The sequence below is a fragment of the Microtus pennsylvanicus genome, chromosome 5 (genome assembly GCF_037038515.1).
Source record: "Microtus pennsylvanicus isolate mMicPen1 chromosome 5, mMicPen1.hap1, whole genome shotgun sequence".
NCBI classification, from domain to species: domain Eukaryota; kingdom Metazoa; phylum Chordata; class Mammalia; order Rodentia; family Cricetidae; genus Microtus; species Microtus pennsylvanicus.
Window position 1 is genome coordinate 89,083,249 of NC_134583.1, and position 12,979 is coordinate 89,096,227.

Sequence of the window (12,979 nt, forward strand, 5' to 3'; positions counted from 1 at the left end):
GAATACACTTTAGTTCACAGAGTACTTAGGTAGCACATGAGGCCCTGGCTTCTGTCCTCAGCGCTCCGTAAACAGGATGGCTGGTGTACGTCTGTGATCCCAGCGCTCAGAGGACTGAGGCAGGAGGATCAGGAGTTCACTATTATTCTTCCCATCCATATAGTTAATTCAAGTCCCAAAATAAAAGAGGGTCAGCCAGGCAGTGGTGGCGCACGCTTTTCATCCCAGCACTCAGGAGGCAGAGGCACGCAGATCTCTGTGATTTTGAGGCCAGCCTGGTCTACAAGAGCTAGTTCCAGGACAGGCTCCAAAGCTACAGAGAAACACTGTCTCAAAAAACCAAAAATAACTAAATAAGAGGGTCATTATGAGTGAGGATTCAGCAGCTAAGCGTGTTTGCAGTCAAGGCTCACAATCTGAGTTTGATTTCTGGGGCTTTCATGGTGGAAGAAGGAGAGAACTATTAAATGTTCTCTGGCCACATACAACCACAGCAAACATGCATGCCCCTACCTCCACAAAAACACAATGTAATTTATTTTTTGAGACAGAATCTCACTGTATAGCTCTGGCTGGTATGGAACTCACTATTTGGACCAAGACTGTATCAAACTCATGGAGATCCACCTGCCTCTGCCTCCCAAGTGCTGGGATTAGAGGCATATGCCACTACACCTGACTTAATGTAATTTCTTGTTGTTGCTGGGTTTCTATTTGTTTTGTTTTTTTTCATTTTTTTATTTGTTTTGAGACAGTGTCTCTCTACATAGCCTTGGATGTCCTTGAACTTAGAAATTGACCTGCCTCTGCCATTAATGTCATTTTTTAAAGAAATAAAGATTATGCTCTATTACCTGAGTGGGCCAGTTTAATTACAAGGGCCCTTAAAAATTAGAAAAGACAAAAAATTAAAGAAGGAGCCGGGCGATGGTGGCGCACGCCTTTAATCCCAGCACTCGGGAGGCAGAGGCAGGCGGATCTCTGTGAGTTCGAGACCAGCCTGGTCTACAAGAGCTAGTTCCAGGACAGGCTCCAAAGCCACAGAGAAACCCTGTCTTGAAAAAAACAATTAAAGAAGGGCCACACTAGGCCTGGCAGCACATGCCTGGGGAAGCAGAGGCCAGTCTGGGCTACATGGTGAGACCCTCTGTCGAAACAGTCAAACATGGGGTGGGTATGAGATGGTTGAGCTTCTGATCCTGCTGGACTTAAGCACTCTGTCCCCAAGCCTGACGACCTGCGTTGGAGCTCCTGAACTCTCATGGTGGAAGAAGAGCACCCATGCCCACAGGTTTTCGTCTGACTGCTACACACGCCAATCAATCTATCTATAATGGAAGGAAGGGCCAGCCCGAAAGATACTCTGGTGCTATTTTTAGAGGAAAAGAAGAACCCACAAACCAAGCAGCTCTGAGCATCCTAACAGCTGGAGAAGACAAGGACAGACTCTCCCAGAGCTTCCAGACATCTTGACTTTAATTTCATAGGACTTCTGACCTCCACCACATGGTAAGGAATTTGTGTGGCAGTGTTGCTTTAAATTAGTGTATATGTCTGCTTCTGTGTGGGGTGTGTGCAGGTGGCCCCTGAGGCATGCAGAAGGCCTTGCTACAGGTGCTGTGAATCACCTGTCATTTGCTGACATCAGCTGATGTCGGCTCCAGGAGCCATGTTGGGATGGCTTCAGCAGCTTGCACCCTAACCACTAGAGCCGTCCCTCCAGCCCGGTCTGTAGGCTTTTAAGCCACCAAGCTTGTGTGTTAATTTGTTCCCGTATCATTGGGAAATGAATAAAAAGGAAGTTTTGGATTTTTGTTTTGTGTTGTTTTGTTTGTTTTTTGAGACAGTGTCTTACTTGTCTTACTACGTAGCCCTGACTGGCTTGGAACTCACTCTGTAGACCAGGCCAAACTCACAGAGATCCTCCTGCCTCTGCCTCCCTAGTCCTACTATTGAAGGTGGCAGGATTTAATCTTCAGCTGGCTCTACTCCTTGCTCAGTGTCCCAGGACAGGTCAGGATCGGCCTGGATGGCTTGGTGGAAAACTGAGGAGAGTCCTGGAAAGGAACCTGGACCACACTGACATACGGGTGAAGGCTATATTATGAGTATATTCCCCGAAAGGCAGATGTTGGAGGTGGGACCCGCTGGGGGCTGTTTAGATCATAGTGCTCTAAGTCCACGAAAGGCTCAGTGCCAGCACCAAAGGGCTGGAGGATGCAAGCCCACTTTCTCTCTCCCTCTCCCCACCTACCCTCTCTCTCTTCTGCCTCCTGCCAGGGGATGAAACAGTATAAGGACCCTCACCAGATGCCAGCTGGCATCCAGATGTTCTCAGACATTCCAGCCTCCAGGACCAGAGCTGGCAACAAAGCAGGAAGTAACAGGAGTGGAGGGTTGGGGGTGTCTAAGCTCTCCTCCACAGCGCTGCACTGCCAGCGAGCAGCCCAGGGCTCTTTAGGGTAGTGTCTGTGGCGGGGTGAGAGGGGGGTCGGGACTGGAGGGCGTATGTAGAGAACAGCAGACCAGACCGAAGCTGCCACCTGTGCTCTGGGAATTGTTTTCGGTCACCCTGGATGGGAAAAGCATCCAGCGCCGGCTGTCCGTGCTGCTTGGATGGCGCCTTGGCTCTTGCTGTTATCCTGAGCGAGACAACGACCCACCCAGGCTGCACCAGGATGGTCTGACCCGGGTTCTGCCCTGTGCAATTGCAGGAGGAGGACAGCTTAGCTTTTCCTCCATTTATGAGCAGGCTAGACAGAGTCCCTGAGGAGACCCCCAGAGGAGAGTGGGATTGTGCGCACATACCTGGCCTGAGGAGACCCCCAGAGGGTAGGATTGTGCGCACATACCTGGCCTGAGGAGACCCCCCAGAGGGTGGGATTGTACGCACATACCTGGCATTGCCATCTGCAGTCTCACAGTTAATCATTTATAGAATGGAATTTCTGGTTGGGTACTGTGGTATGTGCCTATAATTCCAATACTCACAAGGTTGAGACAGGAGGATTGCCATGATTTCTAAGCTAACCTGAGGCACATGTTAAGTTCCAGACCAGTCAGGTCTACAGAATGATACCCTGTCTCAAAACAAAAGAAAAATAAATAAGATTTCAGTTACTAAACTGGCTTTTTACACAACTCCTCAGGCTAGGAGTAGTCTACTTCTTTGGGGACAGCCTGGGTGGCTTGCACTTCTGTCAGACACTCAGAGAAGTGTCTACAGCTCCCAGCCTGGACCCTGTGTTCCAGTTGGACATCCAAGTTGGGATATGGAATGTGTCCATTGGGATGGCTCTTGGACACTGTGGTCCCAAGAAGGCACAGACGGGTACACTAGAAGAGGGGTTTCGGTTTTCCTCTCAGCTCACAGCCTCCCTGACCTAGGATGGGCCCACTAGGTCCAGCCCTACAGCTTCCTCCCCCACGGAGATGACCACACAGAGACTGACTCAGACCTTCCTTCCCTTCCCGGCCACTTCTTCCTGGAAATTGCCCTCATCTTGGACCTTGACCTGATGGGCCCTGGAGAGTACAGCCAAAAGTCCCCCACTCCCAAAGGCTGGAGTCCCTCTCCTCTCCATGGGCTGCAGCCAGCTCTCTGCCCCTTGGGAATAGAGGATCCTGAGAGGTTGGTGGGATGACGGAGATAACAGGGGCATCGAGAGAAGATGCTGGGAGAGAGTGATGGAGGTCTCACGAGGTGTGCGAGCTCCCCTCCTAGGTCAACACAGGGTATTGGGGGTGGTGAAGGAGCTGTGTCCACCCCTGGGAGCCTTGAAGTCCCAGCTCAGGGGTGCCTGCGGTGCCTGTGACCTGAGCCCAACCCAAGCCTTGGCTGTGTTTTTTCCTTGATTGTTAGTGCTTCCTTCCTGCCCAGGACTCCTGCCAAGCCCTGCCCTCCCCTCCTCCCTTTTCACCCCATTTTGGAGAACTCGGCCATTCAAAGCTGGGGTTCCAGATGAGCAGTCATCCACAGAGTCACCCCCAGATGATGGCTTCTACCCTTGGGAACTAGGTGGTAGGGGGACTTTCCTTTAGGTTTGCGTTTTGGCCTCTAGCTCAGGGCCATGGGGTTTTCCAGAGTGGTGACAGTTCTGTCCTAGTAGGGACAAGCCCAGGCACTTCCTCCCAGAAGTATGTGGGCCCCATGGCTGTCACTAGACTAGGAAATAAATTACACAATGAGCAGAGCCTGCCCTCAGGACTTCCCATGCCCAGGACTTCCTAGGTCCCTTGTCATTACCATGAAAGCCTTCTCCGTCTCAGGCTGTTCCCAAACTCTGAATCCTCCTTCCTCTGTCCCTGAGGTATTGCAGGTGTGTGCCAACATGCCAAACTAAAAAGACTTTGCTTGTTTGTTTGTATTTTGAGACAGGGTCTCTCTACATAGCCCTGGGTGTCCATCAACTCACTGTGTAGACCAGGCTCTGGCGTCAAACTCACAGAGATCTGCTTGCCTCTGCCTCCAGAGTGCTGGTAAGGTATGAGCCACCATGGCTGGCCCAAAAAGCCATTTCTACAAGCGATCTTTACCTCAAGACCTGCTGGACTAGAGAAGACACAGTGGGCAAGCTATGCCAACTTCTGGAACAAACAACCCATCATGAAAGAACAGCAATTCTAAATCAGCATGGATGTGATGTCACAAAGTCCCCAGGACAGCATCAAGTTCTCAATCACCACCAGGAAGACTTAGTCAATGGCTGGCAATCAAAAGAACAAAAGAGAGAGCCCTATAATACAGTTCAGAGAATAAAGGTGCTTGCCACCGAGTCTCACAACCTGAGTTCAATACCTAGAACACACAGGGTAGATGGTGGAAGAACCAACCAACTTTCAAAAGCTATCCTCTGACTTCCACATACATGTATACCATGAAAACACATACACAAACACACACACACACACACACACACACACACACACACACACACACACACACTACAAAGAACCACAGGGCCTGGAGATGGCTCAGCAAGGTTAAGAGCACCGGCTGTTCTTCCAGAGGACCTGAGTTCAATTCCCAGCAACCACATGGTGGCTCACAACCATCTGTAATGACATCTGGTGTCCTTTTCTGGTCTTCAGGAGATACATGCAGGCAGAAAACTATATACAGCCCAGCGGTGGTGGCGCATGCCTTTAATCCCAGCACTTGGGAGGCAGAGGCAGGCAGATCTCTGTGAGTTCGAGACCAGCCTGGTCTACAAGAGCTAGTTCCAGGACAGGCACCAAAACTACAGTGAAAGCTTATCTCGAAAACAAACAAACAAAACTATATACATAATAAAGAAGAAGAAGAGCACCAGTTGCTCTTCCAGAGGACCTGGGTTTAATTCCCAGCACCCACATAGCACACACACCTATCTGTAACTCCAGTTCCAGGGGTTCCAGCACCCTCACATGGACACACATGCAAGTAAAACACCAATGATCATTAAAAAAAAAAAAAAATCTTCACTCGGGAGACAGAGGCAGGCGGATCTCTGTGAGTTCGAGACCAGCCTGGTCTACAGAGCTAGTTCCAGGACAGGCTCCAAAACCACAGAGAAACCCTGTCTCGAAAAACCAAAAAAAAAAAAAAAAAAAGAATCTTGAAGAACTACAAAGATGGATTTGCTGCCAGGGGTGGAGAAACAAAGACTTCAAGGAAGGGGGGACATGTGAGCAGGTATTAATGGATGAGTTGGGGTTTGCTAGGCAGAGAAAAGAAAGAACATTCCATGCCTGGGGAGATTAAGACCAAGAGGACTAGGTTCACACAGGCTGTGACAGTGAGGTGAGGTGCACCACAGAGCGGGGCGTAGAAGGGGGCAGGTAAGAGGACGTACCGGCTACTTTGTTAACTTGATGCAACCTAGAATTCCTAGAGGAAACGTCAGTTCAGGAATTGCTCAGATCAGACTGTCATGACTATTGGTTGAGTGACACCATCCCTCAGCAGGTGGGACTGGGCTGTATTCCTCTGTGGCTTCTTGAGTTCCTTCCCTGACTTCCCTCAGCTATAGATCGTGACCGGAAGTATAGCTGAAATAAACCCTTTCCTCCCCGGGTTGCTTTATGACAGCAACAGAAAGCAAACTAGGGTGAGATGGGCTCTTTGTACAGCCTGTCCGTCCCTCCCAACTCTGCAGTCTCCAGGGTGATGGACCCCACACCTCAAACTCTAAAAGTGGGTTTGAGGCTTGCTTGGCCAGTCTGAGCCATAGCAATAGTTCAGGGGCAGAAATGGTGTTTAACAGTAAACAGGATCTTGGGAACTTCCTGGGACTGTGAGGGTTCCAAAGGGGATGCTGGTGACCAGCTTTGCAACCCTAAGGAAAAGCCTGCTGGAGAATAAGAGCAACTCGAGAAAGCAGAAGACTGCCCGTGTTGATGCACACTTATAATTCCAGTACTCGGGAAGTGGAAGCAGGAGGATCAGGAGTTCAGGGTCAGCCTGGACTATTCAAAGCCTGCCCCAACTGCTCCTCCAAATAAAGAAAACAGAACCAAGAAAACAAATCTATGGTATTGCTTGTGTCCTGGTCCCAGCCATACCCAAAGCATTTTCCATTACATTAGCTAACAAATTCCAGTTTTGGGGGGGTTTTGGTATGGTTTCTGTCACTTGCCACTGAGAAGGAAAGGCTCGTTGCTGAGTAAGGCCAGAGATAGTCGTAACAGTTGCTGAAAGCAGTGAAGACAAGGGTCCTACAGAGGTATGCCACTGTGGTAGTTTGAGCAAAAATGATCCCCAGAAGTCCATAGGGAGTGGCACTATGAGGAGGTGTGGCCTTGTTGGAGGAAGTGTGTTTCAGTTTTTTCCTGTCGCCTGAAGATCCAGATGCAGAACTCTCAGCTCCTTCTCCAGCACTATGTCTGCCTGCAAGCTGACAAGCTTTCCACCATGACGATAATGGACTGAAAATGTTTTCTTTTATATGGGTTGCTGCAGTCATGGTGTCTCTTCACAGCAATAGAAACCCTAATTAAGACAGACACAATCAGAATAATCTTTTTGTTTGTTTTGTTTTTTCAAGACAGGGTTAATCTTTTTTTGTTTTGTTTTGTTTGTTTAGAGATAGGGTGTCTCTGTTTAGCTCTGGATGTCCTGGAACTCACTTTGAGGACCAGGTTGGCCTCAAACTCACTGAGAGCTGCCTGTCTCTGCCTCCCAAGTGCGGGGGTTAAAGGCGTGAGCCACCACTATCCAGTGTTTTTATTTGTTTATTATGTATAGTGTTCTACCTGCATGTATGCCTGTACACCAGAAGAGGGCACGAGATCTCATTACAGACGGTTGTGAGCCCCCATGTGGTTGCTGGGAATCGAACTCAGGACCTTTGGAAGAGTTGCCAGTGCTCTTAACCACTGAGCCATTTCTCCAGCCCTTCTTTTTGAAGGGTCTCATTCTGTAGCTCTGGCTGGTTTCAAACTCACTGTGCTGGCTAGTTTTATATCAACTTGACACAAGCTGAAATTGTCTGAAAGGAGGGAACCTCAATTGGAAAAACGCCTCCATAAGATCCAGCTGTATGGATTTTTCTAGTTAGTGATTGATGGAGGAGGGCCTAGCCCATTGTGAGTGGACCCATCCCTGGGCTGGGCACAATGGGTGGTCCTAAGAAAGCAGGCTGGCCAGGCAGTGGTGGCACATGTCTTTAATCCCAGCACTTGAGAGACAGAAACAGGCAGATCCCTGTGTATTTGAGGCCAGCTTGGTCTATTGAGCGAGTTCCAGGACAGCCAGTCACAGCTATTACACAGAGAAACTCTGCCTCAAATAAAGGAAGGAAGGAAGGAAGGAAGGAAGGAAGGAAGGAAGGAAGGAAGGGAGGAAGGGAGGAAGGGAGGAAGGGAGGAAGGGAGGAAGGGAGGAAGGGAGGAAGGGAGGAAGGGAGGAAGGGAGGAAGGGAGGAAGGGAGGAAGGGAGGGAGACTGAGCACGCCAAGAAGCTCTTCCTCCATGGCCTCTGCATCAGCTACTGCTTTCAGGCCTGGCCTGTTTGAGTTCCTGTCCTGGCTTCCTTCATTGATAAACAGCAACGTGGAAATGTAATCCAAATAAACCCTTTCCTCCACAACTTGCTTTTTGGTCAACACTTTTCACTGCTGCTGCAACAGAACTGGTAACTAAGAAACTCCCTATGTGGTCTGGCTTTGAATTTCTATCAATTCTCCTGCCTCTGCCTCCTAAAAGCTGGGATGACAGGTTGCATTCCCATGCCCAATCCAGACTCACATCTCTTTTTTATTTAGATTATCTTTCAACAAGGTATCTTTTCATGTGGCTCAACACTCACGAGCTTCGAGCATCAGTTTCTGTCGCGCGGACTTCTCCCAGAGATTGTGCATTACCCACTTTCAGAGTCACTCCCAGAGCTGCCGAGCGAGCCAAGCCCTGCCCATCTGCTTCACACAAATGCTAAATATTTAGACAAGTTGAGCCCCCAAATCTTGCAAGCAAAGATGGGAGTCACAGGGAGGGCAGGACCCACTGTTGGGGGTGGATGACTCAAGGGGATGGGTTAAGCCATTTTCTGTGGGGCCTCTGTTGTTTCCTGTTGGCATTATATTCTGCAGACTGTTTGCTGTGGTTTGGATATGCACCGACTTGAACTTCATTCCAGCCAAGCCTAGTGGTGCAAGACACTCGAGAGGGTGTGCTATGCACTCTGTCAGAACTGAGAGACACCTGTGAACAAGACCCTCCTGGTCCTTGGGAATCAGGAGTGAATAGCATAAGTGAGAGGCTATGGAGCACTTCAGGAATTAAGTGGCAGGAACGGGATGGGGCTGGAGAGGTGGCTCAGTGGCCCAGAGGACCTGTTGTCTTTCAGAGTACAGTTCTCAGCATCCACATTCAGATGGTTCAGCTCCAGGGTGATCTGACGCCTCTGGCCTTCTAGGGTACCTGCACTCACATGCACATAGCCCCCATACATAAATTTAAAATAATTGTTTTAAGGTAGGGTTTCTCTGTGTAATAGTCCTGGCTACCACTGCCCGGCATTCATAAATCTTAGACAAAAGGTGGTAAGATGTCTCAGCTAGGAAAGGCACTGCCTAGAAAGCTTGGTGACTTGAACTCAATACCCAGAACCCACTTGATGGGAGAGAACCAACTCTCCCAGGCTGTCCTCTTGACCTCCAAATGCATGCCGTGGCGCACACAAAAATAAATAAATAAATGTTAACAAAATGAAAGCTGGCGATGGAGCTCACTTGGCAGTGTTTGTCTAGCATGAGTGAGGCTCTGGGTTCGAGCCCCAGCACTGAATAAACACCCGTGTAATCCCAGTACTCAGGAGGTAGGAGGACCAGGAGTTAATGCCAGCATCAGCTATATCTTGAGTTTGAACAGGACTGGGGGGGGGGGTGACTCCAAGCCCTGTGACACATATCCCTAGGGGCAACTTCTGTTACCAGAAATGTTCTAGGGGGGCCTCAGGCACTCATGGGAATGGCGGATTTCAGGAGAAACCTGCTGGGAGTCAGGGATGACGGTTCTCCATCTCTGTCCTGTGAGAGGTCACCTCTGGCCCCTCTCTGGTAAGTGAGCTGTCAGAATAGGCTGGACAAATGGGCCTGAGGGGAGTCCTCCTTTTCTAATATTGTTCCTGCTGGGTGGAAAAGCCTTCTCTGAATAGCACTGAGGCTGGGGACTGCTCTTGTTGCTGATGCTCTCTACCATGGCTGTGCTCCTGTTGTGTGCTGGGACAGCCCTGGAACCCCTGGGCATGACCAAGGGAGTGGAGTGAGCAGTGGAGACAGGGCTGGCTGGGCTGTAAAGAGTAGTGTCCGGGAACCATGGCCAGTGGGGTCAGGGGCAGCAGCTGTCCTTGAGACCTCTGATGGGCCTTTAGCGGGGCAGCTGCAGGCCCTCAGCTGTCAGGAAGGCTCTGGGCTGAGAGGAGCCTGGGGCTGGAGGAGGGTGGGGATGGGAATGTGGAGCTGGCTGTGGCCCAGCCTGGTCTGAGGGTAGTCTACTCTACGACCCTAGGCATTTCCAAGGTCTTCCCACGGTGAACAGAGCCATCGTGGGTGTGTGAGAGGTGGCCAGTTGCCTGAGCACAGCTGACAGACATCGTGGATGTCTGTCCTTCCTCTTGGAGGTTCCCAGTCAGAACCTTGCATCTGCCCATACCTACCATGCCCATCCAACCTTGACCTTTGCCCCGTAACTTTTAAGTTCAAATGTTGCCAACGGCTTCCTTTATGGCTGGATCTACATATAGCATGACCCCCCAACCCCTGTCAGGCTCCTAGAACTGAATTTAGAATAGTGACCACTAAGCCACTCTTCCCAGGCCCAGATCCCACCGGATCAGCTCCTGGTACGCCAATATTCCTCCCTTCTCTTCTTCTCCCAGGCACAGCGGTGGGCTGGTTCCCAGGACTCCTCTTAAGTCACCCTAGTGGAGCAGCTAAGCGCACCAGTGCGTGCCACAGATAAGAAGACAGATTCACGACTCAGATCCCAGCCCCGGGAGCTTTATACATTTCCTTAGACGGTCCTTTCCGCTCTGTGCAGCGAGGCTGGCCTTCTCCAGCTAGCCTTACAGCGGCACGCCATCGTGCCGCCATGCCTGGCCAGTCCAGCGCCTTAGTTTTAAAACTAAAAGAGTTGTTATTGGGATATGTAACAAACTTCAATTTGGGTTTTTCAAAAAGAATATATATGGGCATCATTTGCAGTCCCAGCTTGAGATACAAAGGAAGACTTTGTCTCAAGAAAATCCCAAACCAACCAATCCCAAAGAAGCTCACAATCATCTGTAATTCCAGATCTTTTCCCTCTTCTGACTGCCCCAGGTTCCTGCAAGCCTGTGCATGACACACACACACACACACACACACACACACACACACACATACACACACACACATACACACACATACATACACACACACACACACACACATACACACACACACACATACATACACACACACACACACACACACACACGCGCGCGCGCGCGCGTACATACACATAAAATAAATGGTCTTTACAAACGCCATGTGGGGCACAGCATGTGAAGCTGGTGAATCCCCTTTCTCATGCTCCCTGAAGCCAGCTTCCGGCAGCTTCTGCCGCCCAGGGTCTCTGGTTGTTGGACATACTGTAAGAAGTACCTAAGCATGGAAAACCTGCCTTATGTTCTCTTGTACCTGTTCAACACTTATCTGTAACATTTCAATTAACACTTGGTTAATGTAACACGGTGTATATACATTTATATACATTTATTTTTAAATGTGTAATTATAGGTTGAGTTGCCATGTGATGTTTCTTTTATAAATCATCAAAATAAATCCTTTTGCATTAAAAAAAAAAACCCTTCATAGGGCTGGAGAGAAGGCTCTTCCAGAGAACTTGGGTTCAATTCCCAGTATTCACATGGCAGCTCATGGCTGCCTGTTATTTCAGTTCCAGATCTGACACCCTCATACACACATACATGCAAGCAAAACATCAATGCACATCAAATAAAAATAAAGCATTAAAAAACAAATAAAGGTTTGCTATATATTGCCATATATTCTAAAAAGCAATTTTTAAAAGTGTTAAGCTGGGCGGTGGTGGCGCATGCCTTTAATCCCAGCACTCGGGAGGCAGAGGCAGGCGGATCTCTGGGAGTTCGAGGCCAGCCTGGTCTACAAGAGCTAGTTCCAGGACAGGCTCCAAAGCCACAGAGAAACCCTGTCTTGAAAGAAAAAAAAACAACTAAAAGTGTTAGACCCACTCCTTTGTTTTGGTTTTTCGAGACAGGGTTTCTCTGTAGCTTTGGAGCCTGTCCTGGAACTAGCTCTTGTAGACCAGGCTGGCCTCGAACTCCCAGAGATCCGCCTGACTCTGCCTCCCAAGTGCTGGGATTAAAGGCGTATACCACCACTGCCCGGCAGACCCACTCCTTATGTGGAAGAATGAGCAGTTCTGGGTGGAGGGAGAAGTCGGATGTGTGTGTGTGCAATATGTCAAGTGGTTCTGCCTGGCCCGGGGCCAAGGGAAGGAAACCTACACTCAGGGTGACCCTCGAAAACAGGACAGAATGGAAGGATCTGAGGACCAGCATCTTGGCGTTGGCCCAGTCGTCCTGCCCTTGGGTGCCCCTCATGGTTCCAATTCCTTAGCTTTGCTCCTGGCACTCAACTAAGTTCCCACGAATGGGCACTATGAGGGGCTTTTGTTCCCCTCAGTTGCTCTGCCCTCCCCTCCCAGAAAAGGGACTCCTAAAGGGCAGCCATGCCTGAAAGGAGAGAGGGTGGCGGTTTCCCTCAAGAAGCGAAGAAAATGCCTTTGGGTAGGAGGCAGAACTGTTTCTTCAGAGCCATCTATCTGTCCCCTGAGCTCTGGTGTCAAGGGCACACTGGAGATCACAACTGGGGGAGATCCCACCAAAGGAAATGGGAAGGCAGATGGGGTCCTCTATCACCAGTACTTCAGTTCCAAGATCACAGGCAGGCATAGTGAGCGCTATGGACGACATGCAGCGGGAGACTGGCCATGCAGCTGAAGTGAGGACCAAGGAAGTGAGTTGGCACTCATTTGGCACCAACTTCCTGATAAGAGTAAAAAGGAACCTTCTGGTGGCAGAGGCATGGCTGCCAAACCTAACTGCTCTAAGTTCACAACCTCCTTTTTGTTTGGGTCTTAAACACCGTCCAGATCATCTCCAGCCCATTTGACTAGTATCCGGGCAACAGTAGGCTTCCACACAAGTCTAGTGGCAAGGAGCCTTTGATTTCTCTTTCCATTGCCTTTGGGCCTCTCGTCTCGAACTGACTTGCAACCTCCCACTGCTAAGTCTCCAACTCTACCTAAGCCTCCGAACCTTCCCAAGTCTGGAAAGGCAGGGCCTGTTCATTGTGGGACAGATAGGGGCAGGGCACTACTATTCCCCAAAGCCATCAGAAGCAAAAGACAATTGCTAAGTGCTGCAGCTCCCAGGATGTAGCTAGAGCTTGTTTATCGTGGCCCTGATGGTTTC